The 20,414-nt window shown below is 48.1% G+C and overlaps 1 protein-coding gene across 2 annotated transcripts in view; it reads left to right on the top strand.

Annotated features, from left to right (window-relative positions):
• The first annotated feature begins 582 nt into the window (after positions 1-582).
• Positions 583-20,414, top strand: part of SPATS2 (spermatogenesis associated serine rich 2) — a 60,244-nt gene continuing 40,412 nt past the window's right edge. The window contains exon 1 of one of the 2 annotated variants that reach the window (XM_069970076.1): positions 583-588. The gene's annotated coding sequence lies outside the window, so the exon portion shown is untranslated. Of the gene's footprint in view, positions 589-8,727; positions 8,836-20,414 lie in introns of those variants that run through there. The other variant, XM_069970072.1, reaches the window with a different exon arrangement.

Genomic DNA, 20,414 nt, shown 5'->3' with positions numbered 1-20,414 from the left:
CTACAGCACACAGCAGAGATCGCTCCTTCCCCCTCCTCCCCGGATCGCAGAGCTCAGAATGAGTTCCGGGACCGGTGAGCCAGTGCTGCGAGGAGGAGGGGGAATGAGCGATCCCTGCTGTGACCCCCTCCTGCTGCAGCATGATCCTCTCCCCCCTGATGCCGGTCTCTCTCTGCCTCCAGGATTCCCCCCTACAATCGCCGCCGTTCCGGTACTCACCGGAGGCGGTCACAGCTGAGATCGCTCCTTCCCCCTCCTCCTGGCGGCACTGGCTTCCCAGATCCCTGAGCTCAAAGTGAGTTGCGGGACCGGGGAGCCAGTGCTGCCCGGAGGAGAGGGAAGGAGCGATCTCTGCTGTGACCCCCCCACCCCACTTGGCTGCAGCAGCATGTACCAGCGTCTGTGTAATGACGCTGGTACATGCTGCTATATACTGAGATTGACAGCTCTGTGATCAGAGCTGTCAATCACAGTATCTGATCATGGATGCAGGCTCTGATCCCTCAGATCAGAGCCTGCATCCATATGCTGTAAAACACACACATATAATAAAAAGTACCCCCTCCCCGTGATCTCCCAGTAATAAGGCAGGTCTTAGTGTCCGTCAGTCAGCGTCCGTTAGTAAGCGTCAGTGTCAGCGTCCGTTAGTAAGCGTCAGTGTCAGCGTCCGTTAGTAAGCGTCAGTGTCAGCGTCCGTTAGTAAGCGTCAGTGTCAGCGTCCGTTAGTAAGCGTCAGTGTCAGCGTCCTTTAGTAAGCGTCAGTGTCAGCGTCCGTTAGTAAGCGTCAGTGTCAGTCAGTGTCCGTTAGTGTCAGTAAACGTCTGTGCACCCACAGACATAGGTGCTCCTTCTCTTCTGAGCCCTGTTGTGCGCCCGTACAATACTTCACGTCCACTAATGGGGTATTTCTATGCTCGGGAGAAATTGCTTTACAAATATTGGGGGGCTCTTTCTCCTCCAAGCTTTTGGAAATTTTTAAAATTTGGGGTTTCACCAATGTATAAGTGTGAAAAATTTGATTTTTCATTTTCACGGCCCACTTTTGCAAACAACTGTGAAAAACCTGCAGGGTCCAAATGCCCACTGTACCCCTTGTTACATTCCTTAAGGGGTGTAGTTTTCAAAATGGGGTCACTTGTGGGGGGGGGGGGGGGTCTGTCTCGGCACTAGGGGGGCTCTGTAACTGTAACATGGTCTCCTACATTTATTCCAGCTAAATCCACACTCCAAAATTTAAAGGGTGCTCCCACTCTTCTGAGCCGTGTTGCGGACCGCACAACAGTTTACGCCCACAAATGGGGTATTTGTAAAAACTGCAGATTCAGAGGAATAAATGTTTTATTGCATTTCACATTTTATAGCTATGCAGTATGAAAGAAATAGAATTGAATTGGAATGTCGGCAAAGAAAATGGAAATGTTTACTTTTCACACTTACTTTGCAGTTATTCCTGTGAAATGCCTAAAGGGTTAAAAACTGTTTTAAATGTAAATTTGAATACTTCAAAGGGAGAAGAGTTCAAAATGGGGTGAATTATGGAGGTTTGTAGTATACAGGCCTCTAGGGTATGCTCCAAAACTGAACTGGTCCCTAGAAAATTCCGAGTTTAAATTTTCACAAAAATTTTGAAAATTGCTACTCAAAAATTACGGCCTCTAAAATCCTAAAAAAATTAAAGCATGTTTACCAAATGCTGCCGACATAATGTAGACATGTTATAGATATGAATTAATCAATAATTTATGTGGTAGAACTATCTTCCTTATTGGCAGAGACTTTCAAATTTAGAGAAATGCAATTTTTTTCAATTTTTCACAACATTTTGGAGTTTCTCACAAAAAACGTTAAAGGTATCGGCCCAAATGTACCACTAACATAAAGTGGAACATGTCACGAAAAAAACAATCTTGGAACCACAAGGATCGGTAAAAGTATTCCAGAGTTATCAATATATAAAGTGACACACGTCATATTTGAAAAATGTGGCCGTGTCATAAACACCAAAACTGGCTGTGTCCCCTAAGGGTTAAAGGGGTACTCCGGGACAAGGGTATTTTTGAGGATCGCCGTAGAGGTGTTGGAAATTGAAGCCGGAGGTCACTTACCTACCCCCGTTCGAGCGCCGATGCCCGGATCGCGCCGCCCGGAACTCCCGTCCCGCGGCCGCTTCCTAGTCAGAGCTGCCGCATGAGACGTGATGTCTCAAGGCAGCTCTGCCAATCAGCTGTCGTAGCAGGGTCCCGCCTCGTCCGGGCACCGGCGCTGTAACGGGGAGGTAAGTGTCCTCCGGCTTTCCATCCCCTCCCCGACCATCCTCAAAAATACCCCCCGGCCCGGAGTACCCCTTTAAGCCATTCTGTGCATAGCTGTTGTCTCTTAGAGATTTGCAATAGCTTATACAGCACAGCAGAACTACTCTAGAATCAACGGGAACAATGTTATTGAACTGAAATGTGTCACTCATCTAAAGACTGAGAGTCTGGCTATTGTTAGGTGTTGTTCACACATGCAGCATGACTCCGTGATTCCTATGGAGGTTATGGAGCAGTGCCGGATCTGACATATAAGGGACTTAAAGGTGTTTGATAAACCCTGTGGAGTTACATTGAAAGGAAGGGGGTCTGTTGTTTTGATGGCAAGAGTAATGTATGTGCTTCTATGGTGACAAATTGGTCTGCTACAATTGACAGAAATCCATATATCAAATAATTTATTGTACCTGCAAGAAAAGGAAAAAAATGAGTCATAGTCGCTTGCTGTTACGGGAAGAATCAGCCAAGGTCTGGCCATTTAGGTGAATGTTAATGCTTAAGACATCTTACAGCTACAATTGCTTAATGCCCCTATTCCACAGGTCGTTTAGAGGAGCAAACGAGTGCTCTCAGCGCTCGTTTGCTCCTCGTTCCCCGCTCGCTGCCGCCGCTATTCAACGCGGCTGCAGCGAGCGGGTGAGTGTGGGAGGGGGCGGCGGGGAGCTGCGGGGGGGCTGCCCGGGGGATCGCTGATCGTCCGGGCAGCCCATAGGATATAGCAGCGTCTGTTGCCGATGCTCCTATTCCACGGAGCGACGGCAGCAGATCGCTGCTATATCAGTCGCTTGTTTTTCAACATGTTGAAAAACAAGCGACTGCAACGGTCAGCCGACATGAACGATGTCGGCTGATCGTTGCACTCTATTCCACCGGACGATTATCGTCCGTAGAGGCCGATATCGGCCGAATACGAACGATAATCGTTCCATGGAATAGGGCCTTTAGGAAAGCTTTGCCTGCAGTGGTGGTGCAGCTCCGAGACGTCTGCAGCCGAGCCTTTTACATGAGATTGTCAGGCAGAGCTTCCCTCCAATCTTGTCTGGTTCAGATTATTCAGGGTTACAGCTGACAGAACCGGCTCTGGACTGACAATAAAAAAGAAGCATTTTAAATAAACTTTAGGGGAGATTTATCAAACATGGTGTAAAGTGAAACTGGCTCAGATTCCACTTTTCATTCCTCACAGACTCTTTGGAAAACGAAAGGTGGAATCAGCCCAGGTTAATATAGTTTTATCCTTAAAATTTTTAGTCCAACACAAGCAGAGGCACACACATTGCATTTAGTTCTTTTTTTTAATGCGCTGAGGCAGGTGTTAAACATATAAAAGCTATACTTACCTTCATCGCTCTCCTTCTGCTATTCCGAAGACACTTCTAGGATTGGGGTGTGAACAACACATTGCCTGCTCAGCCGATCTAAGATGGGGCACTGATGCAGCTGCTCATTGACTGACTGAACAATGTGGTGGCATGGGAGTAATGGTGCGTTTACACAGAGAGATTTCTCTGACAGATTTTTTAAGCCAAAGCCAGGAATGGATTGGAAAAGAGGAGAAATTTCAGTCTTTTCTTTATGACCTGTTCTCTGTTCATAGTCTGTTCCTGGCTTTGGCTTCAAAAATCTGTCAGATAAATCTCTCAGTATACATGCACCTGTTATGTTCACACTACGTATATTTCAGTCAGTATATTTCAGTCAGTATTGCAACCAAAACCAGGAGTGGATTAAAAACACAGAAAGGATCTGTTCAAACAATGTTTAAATTGAGTAGATGGCCGCCATATAACAGTAAATAACGGCCATTATTTCAATATAACAGCCGTTGTTCTAAAATAACAGCAAATATTTGCCATTAAATGGCGGCCATCCACTCAATTTCACCATTGTGTGAACAAATCCTTTCTGTGTTTTTAATCCACTCCTGGTTTTGGTTGCAATACTGACTGAAATATACATATACTGACTGAAATATACGTAGTGTGAACGCAGCCTTAGGCTGGGTTCACACTATGTATATTTCAGACAGTATTGTGGTCCTCATATTGCAACCAAAACCAGGAGTGGATTAAAAACACAGAAAGGCTCTGTTCATACAATGTTGAAATTGAGTGGATGGCCGCCATATAACAGTAAATAACGGCAATTATTTCAATATAACAGCAGTTGTTTTAAAATAACAGCAAATATTTGCCATTAACCCTTTGAGGACCAGGCCCAAAATGACCCAGTGGACCGCGCAAATTTTGATCTTAGTGCTTTCGTTTTTTCCTCCTCCCCTTCTAAGAGCTCTAGCACTCTCAGTTTTCTATCTACAGGCCATGTAAGTGCTTGTTTTTTACAGGAATAGTTGTACTTTGTAATGGCGTCATTCATTTTACCATAACATGTATGATGGAATTCCAAATATATTATTTATGAAGATATAAATAGGTGAAATCGTAAATAAGAATGCAATATGGTAACGTTTGGGGGGTTCCTGTGTCTACGTAATACACTATATGGTAACAGCGACATGATACTATTATTCTATAGGTCAGCCCGAATACAACCATATGCAGGTTACAAAGATTCTCTAATGTTATATATATATATTTTTATGAAATCCTTTTTTTGGGCAATTAAATATTATTAAAATGGGCCTATTGTGACGCTTATAACGGTTTTATTTTTTCACCTACGGGGCTGTATGGGGTGTCATTTTTTCCGCCATGATCTCTAGTTTTTATTAATACCATATTTGTGAAGATCGGACGTTTAGATCACTTTTTATTGATTTTTTTTAATATATAATGTAACATAAAATCGGTAATCCGCACACTTTTTTCCCTCTTTTCGTGTACGCCGCTACCGTATATTATATGTTTATCTATTTATTTATTTTTATATGTTTTATTTATATAATGGGATAGGGGGGGGTTATTTCAACTTTTATTGGGGAAGGGGTTTTGGGGTAGTGTAATAGTGTTTTGAACTTTTTTTTTTACACATTTGAAGTCCCTTTGGGGGACTTTTACATACACTAGTTTGATTTCTACACTGATGATTGCTATGCCATAGGCATAGCATTGATCAGTGTTATCGGCGATCTGCTCATTGAGCCTGCCTGTGCAGGCTTAGTGCAGCAGATCGCCGATCAGACCGCACGGAGGCAGGTGAGAGACCTCCGGCGGTCCGTTTCAACGATCGGGACCCCCGCAGTCACACTGCGGGGGTCCCGATCGGTAAGTGAGCAGCCGGGACCTCACCGGTAATGACGCGCTGCAGCGATCGCGCTGCCGCATGTCATTAACCCCTTAAAAGGCGTTTAAGGGGTTAATGACACGCGGCAGCGCGATCGCTGCAGCGTGTCATTACCGGTGAGGTCCCGGCTGCTCACTGCAGCCGGCCCCCACCTCCTATGAAGCGCGCTCCGCTGGGGACAGACTTCCTTGACGTAACCCTACGTCTAGGGGTTAAATGGCAGCCATCCACTCAATTTCAACATTGTGTGAACTGAGCCTTTCTGTGTTTTCAATCCACTCCTGGTTTTGGTTGCAATATGAGGACCACAATACTGACTGAAATATACATAGTGTGAACCCAGCCTAAGGTAGGTAAGGTCACTCATGTGCAAGATTGAGCTAACATGGGGAACAGCAGTGCATACTGGTGGGTCGGCTCTGTTGCTCTTGTGCATTGTTTGAATGCTGGCGATGGGGAGCCTTCCTAATTGTATCCTCCATTGTCAGCAGGGGGCCAGAACAAAAGATCATGGGGGTCGCAAATGGCCCAAAGCCAGTGGTTCCCCAACCCTGCAGTAACCTACACAGTGTGAAGTGACTGCAATTATTAAACCTATGAGGGAGACAAACAGTACAGGGATGTAAGTTACTTTACTAAAAACAGCACATTTGTCCTCCGTTACATACATGTATGTAGTACACATCTGATTTTAAAAATGTTGCTTCACGGCACAACCCCTTTAATAAACCAGGCTTGTGGGGATGTGTTCTGCTTCATGAACATATGTTTTGTTTGCATGACACAAAGGTGTGATAGACGGCTTCCTGTGTCCTGCAAACAATAAGTGTAGACCACACAATCACTAGTAGATCATGTTTGGTCTATCAAAGACTGCACCATGGTATATGTCAGAATACCTTTTGGATGATGTCACAACATAAAACAGTGATGGAGCCCAGAAATGTAATGTATATTGGGCCTATTGGATGCCGGGCAGAGGTGAGTATGTAGAGATGAGTATGTAATAAATGCAGTGCAGAGGTGTGTATGTAATAAATGTACCGCAGAGAGGTGTGTATGTAATGAATGCAGTGCAGAGGTGTGTATGTAATGGATGCAGTGCAGAGGTGTGTATGTAATGGATGCAGTGCAGAGGTGTGTATGTAATGAATGCACTGCAGAGGTGTGTGTGTGTGTGTGTGTGTAATGGATGCATTGCAGAGGTGTGTGTGTAATGAATGCAGTGCAGAGGTGTGTATGTAATGAATGCACTGCAGAGGTGTGTATGTAATGAATGCACTGCAGAGGTGTGTGTGTGTGTGTGTGTGTGTGTATATATAATGAATGCAGTGCAGAGGTGTGTATGTAATGAATGCAGTGCAGAGGTGTGTGTGTGTGTGTGTGTGTGTAATGGATGCATTGCAGAGGTGTGTATGTAATGGATGCAGTGCAGAGGTGTGTATGTAATGGATGCAGTGCAGAGGTGTGTATGTAATGGATGCAGTGCAGAGGTGTGTGTGTGTGTGTGTGTGTGTAATGGATGCATTGCAGAGGTGTGTATGTAATGGATGCAGTGCAGAGGTGTGTATGTAATGGATGCAGTGCAGAGGTGTGTATGTAATGTATGCAGTGCAGAGGTGTGTGTGTGTGTGTGTGTGTGTGTGTGTGTGTGTGTAATGGATGCAGTGCAGAGGTGTATGTAATGAATGCAGTGCAGAGGTGTATGTAATGTATGCAGTGCAGAGGTGTGTATGTAATGGATGCAGTGCAGAGGTGTGTATGTAATGGATGCAGTGCAGAGGTGTGTGTGTGTGTGTGTGTGTGTGTGTGTGTGTGTGTGTGTGTGTAATGGATGCAGTGCAGAGGTGTGTGTGTGTGTGTGTGTGTGTGTGTGTAATGGATGCAGTGCAGAGGTGTGTATGTAATGGATGCAGTGCAGAGGTGTGTATGTAATGGATGCAGTGCAGAGGTGTGTGTGTGTGTGTGTGTGTGTGTGTGTGTGTGTGTGTGTGTAATGGATGCAGTGCAGAGGTGTGTATGTAATGGATGCAGTGCAGAGGTGTGTATGTAATGGATGCAGTGCAGAGGTGTGTGTGTGTGTGTGTGTGTGTGTGTGTGTGTGTGTGTGTGTGTAATGGATGCAGTGCAGAGGTGTGTGTGTGTGTGTGTGTGTGTGTAATGGATGCAGTGCAGAGGTGTGTGTGTGTGTGTGTGTGTGTGTGTAATGGATGCAGTGCAGAGGTGTGTATGTAATGGATGCAGTGCAGAGGTGTGTGTGTGTGTGTGTGTGTGTGTGTGTAATGGATGCAGTGCAGAGGTGTGTATGTAATTAATGCACTGCAGAGGTGTGTACAGGAAGACTGACAGTTCAATAGTTCTGCAATGGCTGTAGAGCCTTGGGTTGGGGAACAAGGACCCACATCATCAAAGTATGACGGGATGATGGTGACTATGCAGACCACTGGCAGTGCATGATGGGAGGTGTAGGTTGGCTGGTAATTATGTGAAAGGTTTTCAGGGCTTTATACCAACTGCCAGCACTAATGGGACAGATCAGGAGGCTGCAGGTGGTCTGAGCATGTGTGACCCAACCTAGTGGCTGCCCAGTGGGCTGTAACCAAGGGCAACAGGGTGTCAAAACAAAGCACATGGGGGGGGGGGGGGCATTCGTTAGTCTATAGCTTTCGTATGATACATTATAAGAAATGCTTGTAGATTAGGAATGTATGTCATTTTATACACTGCATCAGTATGGACCGAGTTTTCTTCGTGTCATAACCCCTTTAAGGGCACAGATTGGGGAACAATAGATCATCCCTGGTTGGTGACTATGCAGAGGACTTAGTACATGATAGGAGTGGTATAAGAGCTGAAGCTTGCTGGTGACAAGCCTGACAATGTCCTGCTTCTTTACACTACTAGGAGACCATCCGAGCTCCCAGCTCCATCACTTATTTCCCCTGGAGTTGACCCCTCTTCCTCGGCCATTTCCGTCACCCTCCGTCTCCGCTCGGAAATCTTCGTACGTTTCCGGACACAGGGTCCAATCCCATCTTTTCTTTTAAACTTGCCCGTGGGACTACGATGATTTTTTTTTGTTCGCTCGACGACCACGCCTCCCGTGCGCGTATCGGAATGCGGCCTCCTGATTGGTTGTTCGTGTTTTCCCCGCCCACTCCCTGCGCAGACCACTCCCATGGCTCCCCCTAGTTAGAGAATCCTCCAGCTCGGCCGCTCCAGAGGACCCGGCACCGGAGTCTCGGTTCGTCAGTGTGCAGCATCCTGCGGGCGTCATACGGTATGTGTGCGCGGGACGGACGGGGAGGGTGGCGCCGCTGCTGCTGCTGCCGCCGCTGCTGCTGCTGCCGCCGCTGCCGTGTGGGTGGCGCGGGGTGCTGGGCCCGGGCGGCCGCGCGCTGCTCCCATGCTAATCTCGGAATTTCAATTGTGTGCCGAGCCATGGCCTGTGTGGCGGAGCAGAGCCGCGGAGCGTCGTGTAGCCGTACACCGGGCTATTGTCACCCGTGCTGCGGGGGACGTGCGGGGATGCTGGAGGAGGAGGAGGGCACGGGATGCTGCAGGGCAGGATGGAGCGCAGGCTGGCGGGAGCCCGCACCGGAGGGGGGCGCTGTGCTGTCAGGAGATGGTGGCAGCAGCTGGGGGCCTGCCTGTCATGTGACCCCCTACGCCGTATCGCTGAGGTGTGACCCCCCCTACACCGTATCCCTGAGGTGTGACCCCCCCTACACCGTATCCCTGAGGTGTGACCCCCCCTACACCGTATCCCTGAGGTGTGACCCCCCTACGCCGTATCCCTGAGGTGTGACCCCCCTACGCCGTATCCCTGAGGTGTGACCCCCCTACGCCGTATCCCTGAGGTGTGACCCCCCTACGCCGTATCCCTGAGGTGTGACCCCCCTACGCCGTATCCCTGAGGTGTGACCCCCCTACGCCGTATCCCTGAGGTGTGACCCCCCTACGCTGTATCCCTGAGGTGTGACCCCCCCTACGCCGTATCCCTGAGGTGTGACCCCCCTACGCCGTATCCCTGAGGTGTGACCCCCCTACGCCGTATCCCTGAGGTGTGACCCCCCTACGCCGTATCCCTGAGGTGTGACCCCCCCCTACGCCGTATCCCTGAGGTGTGACCCCCCTACGCCGTATCCCTGAGGTGTGACCCCCCTACGCCGTATCCCTGAGGTGTGACCCCCCTACGCCGTATCGCTGAGGTGTGACCCCCGACGCCGTATCCCTGAGGTGTGACCCCCTACGCCGTATCCCTGAGGTGTGACCCCCCTACGCCGTATCGCTGAGGTGTGACCCCCCTACGCCGTATCGCTGAGGTGTGACCCCCCTACGCCGTATCGCTGAGGTGTGACCCCCCTACGCCGTATCGCTGAGGTGTGACCCCCCTACGCCGTATCGCTGAGGTGTGACCCCCCTACGCCGTATCGCTGAGGTGTGACCCCCCTACGCCGTATCGCTGAGGTGTGACCCCCCTACGCCGTATCGCTGAGGTGTGACCCCCCTACGCCGTATCGCTGAGGTGTGACCCCCCTACGCCGTATCGCTGAGGTGTGACCCCCCTACGCCGTATCGCTGAGGTGTGACCCCCCTACGCCGTATCGCTGAGGTGTGACCCCCCTACGCCGTATCGCTGAGGTGTGACCCCCCTACGCCGTATCGCTGAGGTGTGACCCCCCTACGCCGTATCGCTGAGGTGTGACCCCCCTACGCCGTATCGCTGAGGTGTGACCCCCTACGCCGTATCGCTGAGGTGTGACCCCCCTACGCCGTATCGCTGAGGTGTGACCCCCTACGCCGTATCGCTGAGGTGTGACCCCCTACGCCGTATCGCTGAGGTGTGACCCCCTACGCCGTATCGCTGAGGTGTGACCCCCTACGCCGTATCGCTGAGGTGTGACCCCCTACGCCGTATCGCTGACACTTACTTTCTGTGGGGGTCACAAGATCTTAGAGGGATTCTCCACTTTTGTGCCTACACAGCTGAACGTGAACCTCCTGCCCCTCAGCCTGTGGCTCTCTGATACAGAACTCCCATCATGCCCTGACAGCCTTCAGCATAGTCCTCAGCCACAGATAGTAAAACTACAACTCCCGTCATGCAGTGACAAGCTTCAGTTACCAGTCAGTTATGGTCTTGGTCACGGTCACCAGTCTGTGACTCTCCAGAGATACAACTCCCATCATATCCTGGCAGCTTTTGTCATGGGCCGGTGGTGATGATCTTGATTATTGATGTTGCAGAACTACATCACCCATCGTGCACAGACAGCCTTCAGTATAGTCACCAGCCAGTGATCATCTGGGTTATTATTCCCCAGCCTGTAATGATCCAGGACAATATATCGGGACATGATGGGAGTTGTAGAATTGCAACAAGTGATAAGTTTAGGAACACTGGTATCTTTCTAGCTGATCCCTGGGGGTGACACCTGCTGTCAGTACCCGGAGACCTGTGGGCATTGCCATTTATTATGCTGGGGAGGGGGTTTGGTTTTCCCCTCTCTCTATAGGCTGCAATGTTGGGATGCCGCCGGAGGTTGGGGAACAATGATTTAGACCTCTCAGACATGGGAGTGGCAGCCGGACAGGAGAACGGAGCAGCGCGATCAGGGCCCCGGTGATGGAACCGGGGAGGTAAGTGACCGGCGGCCTTTATATCCGCCCTCTCCCCAGCTGTAAACTAAAAATGACCCCAGCCCGGAGTACCCTAATGGATGGATGCCGGCACGGGGAGGCACAGCGCCATTCTATACCCGAGCACCGGCCTGGAGCAATGGGAATCGATGAAGCTGCATCACAAAGGGAAGGAGAGATTGCCACACTTGGGGGTAGCCAGCCTACCCCCAGTGCTTTGGGCGGGTGCTTGGGAATAGATCAGCATCGTGCTGAGGAACCGGGGGGGGGGGGGGGGGGGGGGGGGGGGGGGGAGTTCAAAAAACGACAGCATCACCGACAACCCGGCACCGCCACCGATCCGTAATGGTAAAAAAAAACCCCAAAGCACAGTAACCAATGGTGCATTCTCTTTAAGATCTTCACTGATCATCACTCGGTGGTGACTATGCAGGAGGCTGTCAGGGCATGATGGGATTTGTAGTTTTGTACCAGCTAGTAAAGCACAGGCTGGGGAACCGTGTCCCCAGATCATCATTGGCTAGTGACTATGCTAAAATCTGTCAGGGAATGATGAGAGTTGTAGTTATGTAACAGCTGAAGAGCCGCAGGCTGGGGAACACTGTCCCAAGGTATGTTCTAGGTGCGTCCTCATGTGTGTTGATCTCACATGTTCTATGCCCTGTAGGCAGGTAACTCCCTGTACAGCAGGACTGGTCAAATTCCAGGGGCCGGGGAGCTGGGGTGCTGAGAAGTCGGGAGAAGACTTTACCTCTTGCATTGCTTTCTAGTCATGACGTTTACTGTTGTCTACTAACCCGGTGATTGTCCGCAACCTCTAGGCTGCAGCTGGTGCACAGTTATAACGTCTGAGCTGCCCGTATAGTCGGTGGCCATTGGGACTATGCTGGGAGTTGTAGCTTTACAGGTGGATGACCACTAGTGTATAGAATAGGTTTAGTCCTGTGCTAATAAATCTATGTAATTGCCATTAGGGCTGTGCTCTCCAGCTGTTACAGAACTACCACTCCCATCATTCCATGGTGGTAGTGGGTGGCTGTGTTGGAGAACACTGTCCCCTGAGGTGCGTCCTGTTTAGCCATGGACATCTGTGTGTGTGTGCTGCAAGATGGTTGTCGCTCTTCGATCAATCTGGAATTGAATAAACTCTATGGTACAATGGATGTCAAGTTTGTAGATTAAAACAGAGTTGACCTGAAATAGCCTGAGTGACTACTGTTTACACCCAGACGGCGCCGTCATTCAGAGATGGTATTGACATTTGTGCTACTTTTGTTCCTACATAATGATGTATCATTAGGAGCTGTATGCACGCAAGAAGAATCCTATTATATTTATAGAAAGCGCCGTAGATTCTGTGAGCGATCGGTGACGATATCTTTTGTGACTGATGCTTTTTCCTATTTGTGCGGGTTGGTTTGTTGCCGCTTCTTGTTCTCGGTGTAAATGGCCTCAGGTGGCTGCAGGGACTCGACTGGATCAGTAAAGTGACCGCAACAAGTTCCCACATACATTGCATCAGATTGATGGAAATGGAAGACTTAAAGCGACTCTGTACCCACAATCTGACCCCCCCCCCCCCCCCCCCCCCCCCCCAAACCACTTGTACCTTTAGATAGCTGCTTTTAATCCAAGACGTGTCCCGGGGTCCGTTCGGCAGGGGATGCAGTTATTGTCATAAAGACAACTTTTAATCCTGCAGCGCTGTCTAACGGCCGGGTCTTATTTTTGTATATGCATTAGGCTGGCAGACTCTCTTTCCCTCCTCCCCATCCTCCTCATCATTAGCAATGCTCCAGGCAGATTGCTTCCTATTCCCCACCTGTGTGTATAATGAACATGGGCTGGATCGTTAATACACCTGTGCAAAGCTCAAACAGCAGTAAATGTTCCTGGATCATTCCTAATGATGCGGAGGGTGGGGAGGAAGGACAGAGAAGTGGTGCCAGCCTAATTCATATACAGATGTAAGCCCCGGCCGTTAGACACAGCGCTGCCGGATTAAAAGTTGTTTTTATGACAATAAATCCCCTGCCGAACGGACCCCAGGACAGATCTTGGATTAAAAGCAGCTATCTGAAGGTACAAGTGGTTTGGGGGGGACAGATTGTGGGTACGGAGTCACTTTAAATTTTACCAAATGTGAATTACCAGCCAATTTTTTTGCTTTGAGTTTAATACCATAGACTGACTGTCAAATAAAGGACCTTTCATAAAAGGTTATAGACACTTAAAAAGCATTTTTTATTCTTAATTTGTACTTTTTTATGGTACAATTCTGTTAGAATTTTTGCTTATTTTCGCTTTTACAGCCTCTGCAGATTAGTGTATGAGCTCTATTTTCTCTTTGTACTTGAAGCTGTTTGAATCTCTCCTGCAGACTGCCTTGTATCTGCTCTCTTCTCCCTCCACAGCCTGTGTGAGCTGTCATCCATTCTCCTTGCTACTATTTCTAAAGCCACCTTTTTTTGGTGAGTTTTATTAGTTTTTTCTTTTTTTTTACCGTAGCTCAAGTCTTTGCTTACAATTTAAAGGGAACCATTCACCCCGTGGCCCCCGGCAGAAACTGACATACAGTGACATAAAGGTCAATATACTTACCACATCGCTCCCGGTCCCGTCCCGGATCCCGTTGTTGACACGGAGAAATCGCCGATTCTTCTTCTCCCGCCCATTATGGTAATGAGCTGAGATGAGTCCAACGTCCATAGGAAACGACGGACGAGTCCAACTTATTCATGAGGTCCTCTTCTCGTCGCCGGCCATCCACGCCTCCTGGAACTTGATTGACGTCTTCAGTCTTCTGACGAATTCCCGCGCAGGCGCCGCTGCGATGGTCCCGTCACCTCTTCTGCGCCTGCGCGGTAAACAGGATACGTGTTCGAGCCAATCGGCGCACGCGCAGTAAACAGTGAAGCTGCGGAGCGGCTTCAATTGTGAACTGCGCATGCGCCGAAAACGACTGTCACGGCGCCTGCGCGGGATCCGGCGAGAAGAAAGAAGACGAGGAGGAAGAGGACCTGGCGGCAATCAAGTGTCGGAGGCGGGGAGAAGGCTGGATTTCGGACCCGGCGGCGCTCGTTACCATAATGGGCGCGAGAAGAAGAATCTTCAATTTCTCCGTGTCGACAACGGGATTCGGGACGGGACCGGGAGCGATGTGGTAAGTATATTGACCTTTATGTCACTGTATGTCAGTTTCTGCCGGGGGCCACGGGGTGAATGGTTCCCTTTAAGTATTTTTACATAAAGTTTTTTTGTTTTGTTTTTTATGCAGCTAGTATTATATCCAAAAACAGTACAGTGTACTTAAGTGCACACTTTTGCTCCATTCACATTCATTTTAGTAATCAGTGGGGGGTCTTCATTTTTTGAGAGGAAACCACTTTACCCTTTAACTAGGCCTGAGTATAACTGGGAAGTCCTGTCAGTAGTTAAAAAGTGGGGGATCCTGCTGACTGCTGTCCTGTGTATCAGGGTGGGGGATCCTGCTGACTGTTTCCCTTTTAAGCAGAGCGTTCTTGTTTCTCTGTTGATCTAAGCCTGGACACTGAAAATATTAATAAGTAAATATTTTCCATGAAGGGGAAAACCTATTAGGCTGCATACAGAGCGGCTGTGTAGGGAAACACATGCAAATAGACGTTTGGTTTCAGAGCTGAATAGAGAGAAGATGCTGTAGACACAGTACAGACTTGCCAGAGGCGGGGGGGGGGGGGCTATACTACGTGGCTTTTGGGGGGTGAGGTTCCTAATGCCAGTGTATGCAATTTTTCCTGGCTCGTACGTCGATGAACGTGTCTCTCTCCTGCTCTGACTATTTGCCCACATCTGTCCCTCCTAGATGTAAAAAAAAAAAATGTAAGCAATGCAGAAATGTTTGAATGTCTTAGCCTGGGATGGGAAAATTACAGGAAATCGGTGCATTTTTTTTTTCCAAATAAAAAAAGGTTCACTGAAGCCTCAGGGTTTTATCCTATGTGGGGCACTGTACTGGACTCTCCTATGTGAATTGTGCAAGTGCCTAACACTGAGGAGCGTACTCTGTGCAAGTCATACCCTATAGCTGTAGGCCGAACATTTAGAGGATGAGAGTGCTGCTTACCTCCCTCGTGCACAGTGACTGACAGCTTAGAATATCTGTGCCCTAACTTTGCACCACCCCTCCGTCCCTCCTCCCCACCCTTTTCATCGTTAGGAATGCCGCTGGAACATTTACTTCTGTCTAAACATTGCACAGGTGCTTAACCATCCAGCCCATGTGCCGGGCTGACACAGGTGAGGAATAGGAGACAATCTGCCTTGAACATTCCTAATGATGAGGAGGGATAGAGAGGTTGTGCCAGCCTAATGCATACACAATGTAGGCCACACCCATTGGGCACGGGGCTACAAGTTTAAAAGTTGTTTTTTAGGACAATAACTGCATCACCTGCCAAATGGACTCCAGGACAGATCTTGGATTAAAAGCAGCTATCCGAAGGTACAAGTGGTTTGGGGGGGGGGGGGGGGGGGGTCAGATTGTGAGTACAGAGTCACTTTAAATATCCTCCTGCTCCAAATTTAGTGAACCTGTATATTACATCTCTCCTCTATCGTACCCGGCTATTGGAGGTGACAGCATAAATCACATGACTGGTTCATGACAGAACTCAATCTTCCAGAACCTCTGTTTGCTTTTACAAAACTACAACTCCCATCATTCCTTCAGTTTAACATGTTCAGAATGCCATATGATGGTAACCAGTGCCCAAATGTCAGTATTTTTCTGCATGTGCTGTCTGGGTGACATTGGCAGCTCCCTCATAAATACGGGGGCAGGTCAGGATCAACAGTCTTTTTTCCTATAGAGTTATATACATGCCTTTCATGCTAGGCTGGGAGACTGTGACAGCCCTGACTACCTTTACTGCAATAAAAATCTCAATTTATGGCTGCTGAGCTGTTCACCCATGTTTTTGCTTCATCTTGCTTTATGAATTTTAGAAGGCAAACCCAATCTGTCCTCTGACTAGTGGGTTTACTGTAGGGTAGTGCAGGGCATCTCCGCATTAAAGGTATGTTCACTCTGCTCGAATATGGTGCAATCCCGCCATGCTCCGTGTCCTACAGTGAGTGAATGAGAGGGCGCACGTGTCCGCTTCCTCCCCTCCCCTCTCTGCTCAAAGAAGTAACATGTCACTTTTTTGAGCGAAGAGCCGCGACAGGAGCGTGTGCTCTCCCATAGACGGGCAATGAGACACTTGAGCGCGGCGGAAGTTCAGCTGCGGGATTCTGCCTGATTTGCTCAGTGTGAACATACCTAATTGTTTTGGCATATATGTACACAGGTGAGAATGCCATCAGCCACGCTGCTTCATAGTAAAACACATGCATTTGGCCTCATGGCACTCTCCCGCTACATGTGAACCCAGGCATGAAAGAGCTGCCTACCCACCGCCTGCCTAGCCCTGCCGCGCAGGACACCAGCCTTTTACTGCTGGAAGGAAGGATAATATCCGGATACAGGAAGGTTTCCTAGTAGTCGCTATAAAACTATGGAATTTGCCTTCTCAGCATCTGCAAAGTTATACTGTACATTTCATTCACCTAGGACTTGCGGGTTTACTAGTAGTACGAGTTATATAATATTATTTCATAAGGATCCAGAAGACTGACTAGGTGGCCAGGAGGAAATGCTTCAGATTCCAAGACATGTTCCAGTGGTTTAAGACAGGTGTCTTCCTTTCTCAGTGTCCACTTTATTAGAATAAAATATTACATTCTCTACAGCAACATTGAAAAAAGTGGGAGAAGTGCATATATTGGTTGCTATTATATGTGATCGCCTTTAGCCAAAAAAAAAAAAAAGTTTGATTTAATGAAGCATTGTATTGAGTACTCCTGGATTTTTAAAATTTTGCCCTTAAAATGCTCACTCATCACAACTACTCCAGCAGGGTCATCTGTTTCATCCCAGCTCTGCTGCATCCATACATTTTATTACTAACTAGAAGCTATGCGACTGCAAGTATGCTTCTGGGGAGGCTGAACTGTTATCTAATCCAGTGCTTCTCAAACCGTGAGGTGGGCCTCACCGGTGAGGCCCAGCTAAGGAGCCAGTTTTTTACAAAACTAACTATGATCTGCACATTCCTCTAAAATCTCCATTTTAACATTAATTGATTTTGTACTTTCTTTATTAGTATATAGAGCTTGGGAGATGGATGAAAGGCAGCCCTAGCATTATTTTGAGCTTTTAAATGGACTTTTACCACAGATGGTGAGGCCCAGACACCCTCTTGGTCAGTCTGGTGAGGCCCAGGCATTGCCTTGGTCGGTTGGGTGAGGCTCCAGTAGAAATAGTTTGAGAAGCACTGATCTAATCCATTATATGGCTAGGTTCACAGTATGTAAAAATGACTATTTCTTAACAATTGTTATGAAACACGCCCATTGTTTTTACATAGTGTGAACCTAGCCTATATGTGTGGCAGGATCTGTATAATATAATCAGTAACTGTGTTGTTAAAGGGCCTATTCCATGGCCCAATTCGGCCGATTATTGCTCCGTGGAATAGAGCGAACGATCAGCCGATCGTGTCAACAGCTGATCGTTCATTTAGGTTCAAACCTAAAATCATCGTTCGCCACCAGCGCATCACTACGGTGGAATAGCAGAGCCCTGCGGCAACCAACAATTTCAAAACATCATACATTACCTGTCTGGGCTGCAGGTCTTCTCCTTCTCTCCTGGTCCCGCGCCGCAGCAGCTTCAGAGCGGGGCTATCTAAATTGACAGACCGCTCAGCCAATCACTGGCCGGGACCGGGAGAGAAGGAGTAGACCTGCAGCCCGGACAGGTAATGTATGAAACAAGGGCTGCAAGAACATCGGTAACGATGATCATTTAGCGAGGGCTGCAGGGACATCGGGGCCGTGGAATAGGCCCAGTAAACGAGCGGCGATCTAGCAGATCGGTGCTCGTTAACCTCGTTGATCGGGCCCTGCTCGGCCCTTGGAATAGGACCCTAAAAGCTTGTGTGGAACCTTCCGTTCAGTTTAATCATATAGGAGGTTTTGCTGGCTGAGACGGTGACCCCCCCCCCCCCCCCATTGAATGTCATTGGGGGGGGGGGGGTCATATGAACCACCTGATGTGGTGTGGGAATCCAGGAATCCACTGGCATTGGAAAACAAATGTCGCAATGTTTACTTTGCAGCTGGATTGCAAAAGGTACCAGTAGGAGTACCTTTAACCAGGACCTTTAAAGGGGTTATGCAGCGCTACAAAAACATGGCCACTTCCCCCTACTGTTGTCTCCAGTTTGAGAGGGGTTTTGAAACTCAGTTCCATTGAAGTAAATGGAGCTTAATTGCAAACTGCACCTGAACTGGAGACAACAGTAGGGGGGAAAAGTGGCCATGTTTTTGTAGCGCTGGATAACCCCTTTAAGAAGGACCTTATACATGTCCCCAGTAGATATGATGTCATAGCCCGCCACCATGATTGTGATTAGTGGGCTCTCACTAGGCCCCTTCCTTTGAGCAGATATATTGTGAGCGGTGTAATCTGGTCCTCCTAGGAGACAGCTGGGCTGTACAGTAATAATTCCAGTTGTCTTCTGTTTATTATTTGGATCTTTTTCAAAGCCTTCCAAGTCTCTTCCGTTACGACACAGAATATGGAGAAGGCTGCCCCTGCGTCAGCCTCATCCTTTGTGTGACCTTAGGTAAATCCTTTATTCTGCTTGGCTGTCTGTGTACCTGTATCACAACTCCTTGCTTTACTTTCCTGCAGACTGCCACGCAGACAAGGGACGCCGGCTGCCAAGATCCTCCACTGTGAACTCCTCTGGAATAGATTTCTGTCATATACTCTACTAGCTGTCATTGAAGGTTAACCCTTCAGGGTAGCGGACTCCTCCCGTGTTGTCGGTAGTAAATATTCTGTAGTCTGGGCACAAAACGCACTGGGCATTCCAGCAGATAGCAGGCTGGGGAAAGTTGCTTTCCCTTTTGAACCTGTTTTAGCCCCAGTGACACAGCTGGGATTATTTTCAGGTAGACGGCCGGGGGTAGACAAGCCGCCTTTGTGCAACCGGGCAGTCTGTGCCTCCGGTTTCAGCTTTCCTGCTCAGTCAGACAGGAGCGATGTGTTCCCAGTCATTGCTTATTGAATGGGAGTTTAGGGGTGGAGGGAGCACAAGGCTGAACAACTCCTCACTCTCATCACCCCCTTCCCTGCAGGAAGAAATGCGCTGAATAACAGTGTTTACTACATGTAGTCCATATACATTTAATGGCTGATCTGTATAGAATCTGCTCATCTGATGCTGGAAATCCAGCTGCTTCCCTGTAGAAGGGGATTGAATCCTTAAAGGGTTATTCCATATCAGTGCATATACGGAATAATAGGGTTAAAAGCCAAAAGACCTTATATTTCCTATTAGGATTGTTTTTTTTTAAATTGCGTTTTCCCACTTATTTCCAAGCTACATTAGTGGGTAATATATCGGCGGCGGCAGCAGCATCAGGAGTACAAGATTCTGCTGTGTGCAATACTATAGCAAACTAAGTTGGATGGCTTATAGACTATGGCCTTAATGACACATCTAGTAACTTTTCAGAACTGAAAAAATGTGAAGGTGGAGGATTTAAATTAAGCTGTAAAAATACAGATACCATAGACTTCTATTGGCTAATCCGTTCCGCCATTATGGTCTGAACAAACACATGTCCAATTTTCTAGGGATACTGTGAATAGCCCAATAGAAATGAATGGGCCCTAAACTTGCCAGTACTTGCAAATCCACAATAACAGTGAATAAGGCCTAAGGCGTATGCCTTTGAAGACAGCGATTGATTTGCGTAGGTGATACACGCAAGTGGTGATACTAGCCATACACAATAAGACAATAGAGACATAACTGCACGAGTGCGGCCACTGATGCTGAAATGTATTAGTGGCCATAATCATAGGTATTGCCACAAAAAACAAAGAATGAACACTAGATGAAGAAGAGAGTATTCTCTGCCAAATTGTACATCCTTTACAGTGTCATCCCCATTCTGAGAATAAGAACCCCCAGGCTCGCTTGTGGTGGCTGGAGGTGAAGTGGCAAACAGCCGAGTCAGCATTTTTACGTAATCTGTGTTACCCCTATTTAATGGTAGTTTCATAAACAGCGTAGCACTGCAAGTTAAGTACATTCACATTTACCGGATCAGCAGCAG

Source organism: Dendropsophus ebraccatus, chromosome 5 (assembly GCF_027789765.1).
Source record: "Dendropsophus ebraccatus isolate aDenEbr1 chromosome 5, aDenEbr1.pat, whole genome shotgun sequence".
NCBI lineage: Eukaryota > Metazoa > Chordata > Amphibia > Anura > Hylidae > Dendropsophus > Dendropsophus ebraccatus.
This window is presented reverse-complemented; position numbering and strand designations above follow the sequence as displayed.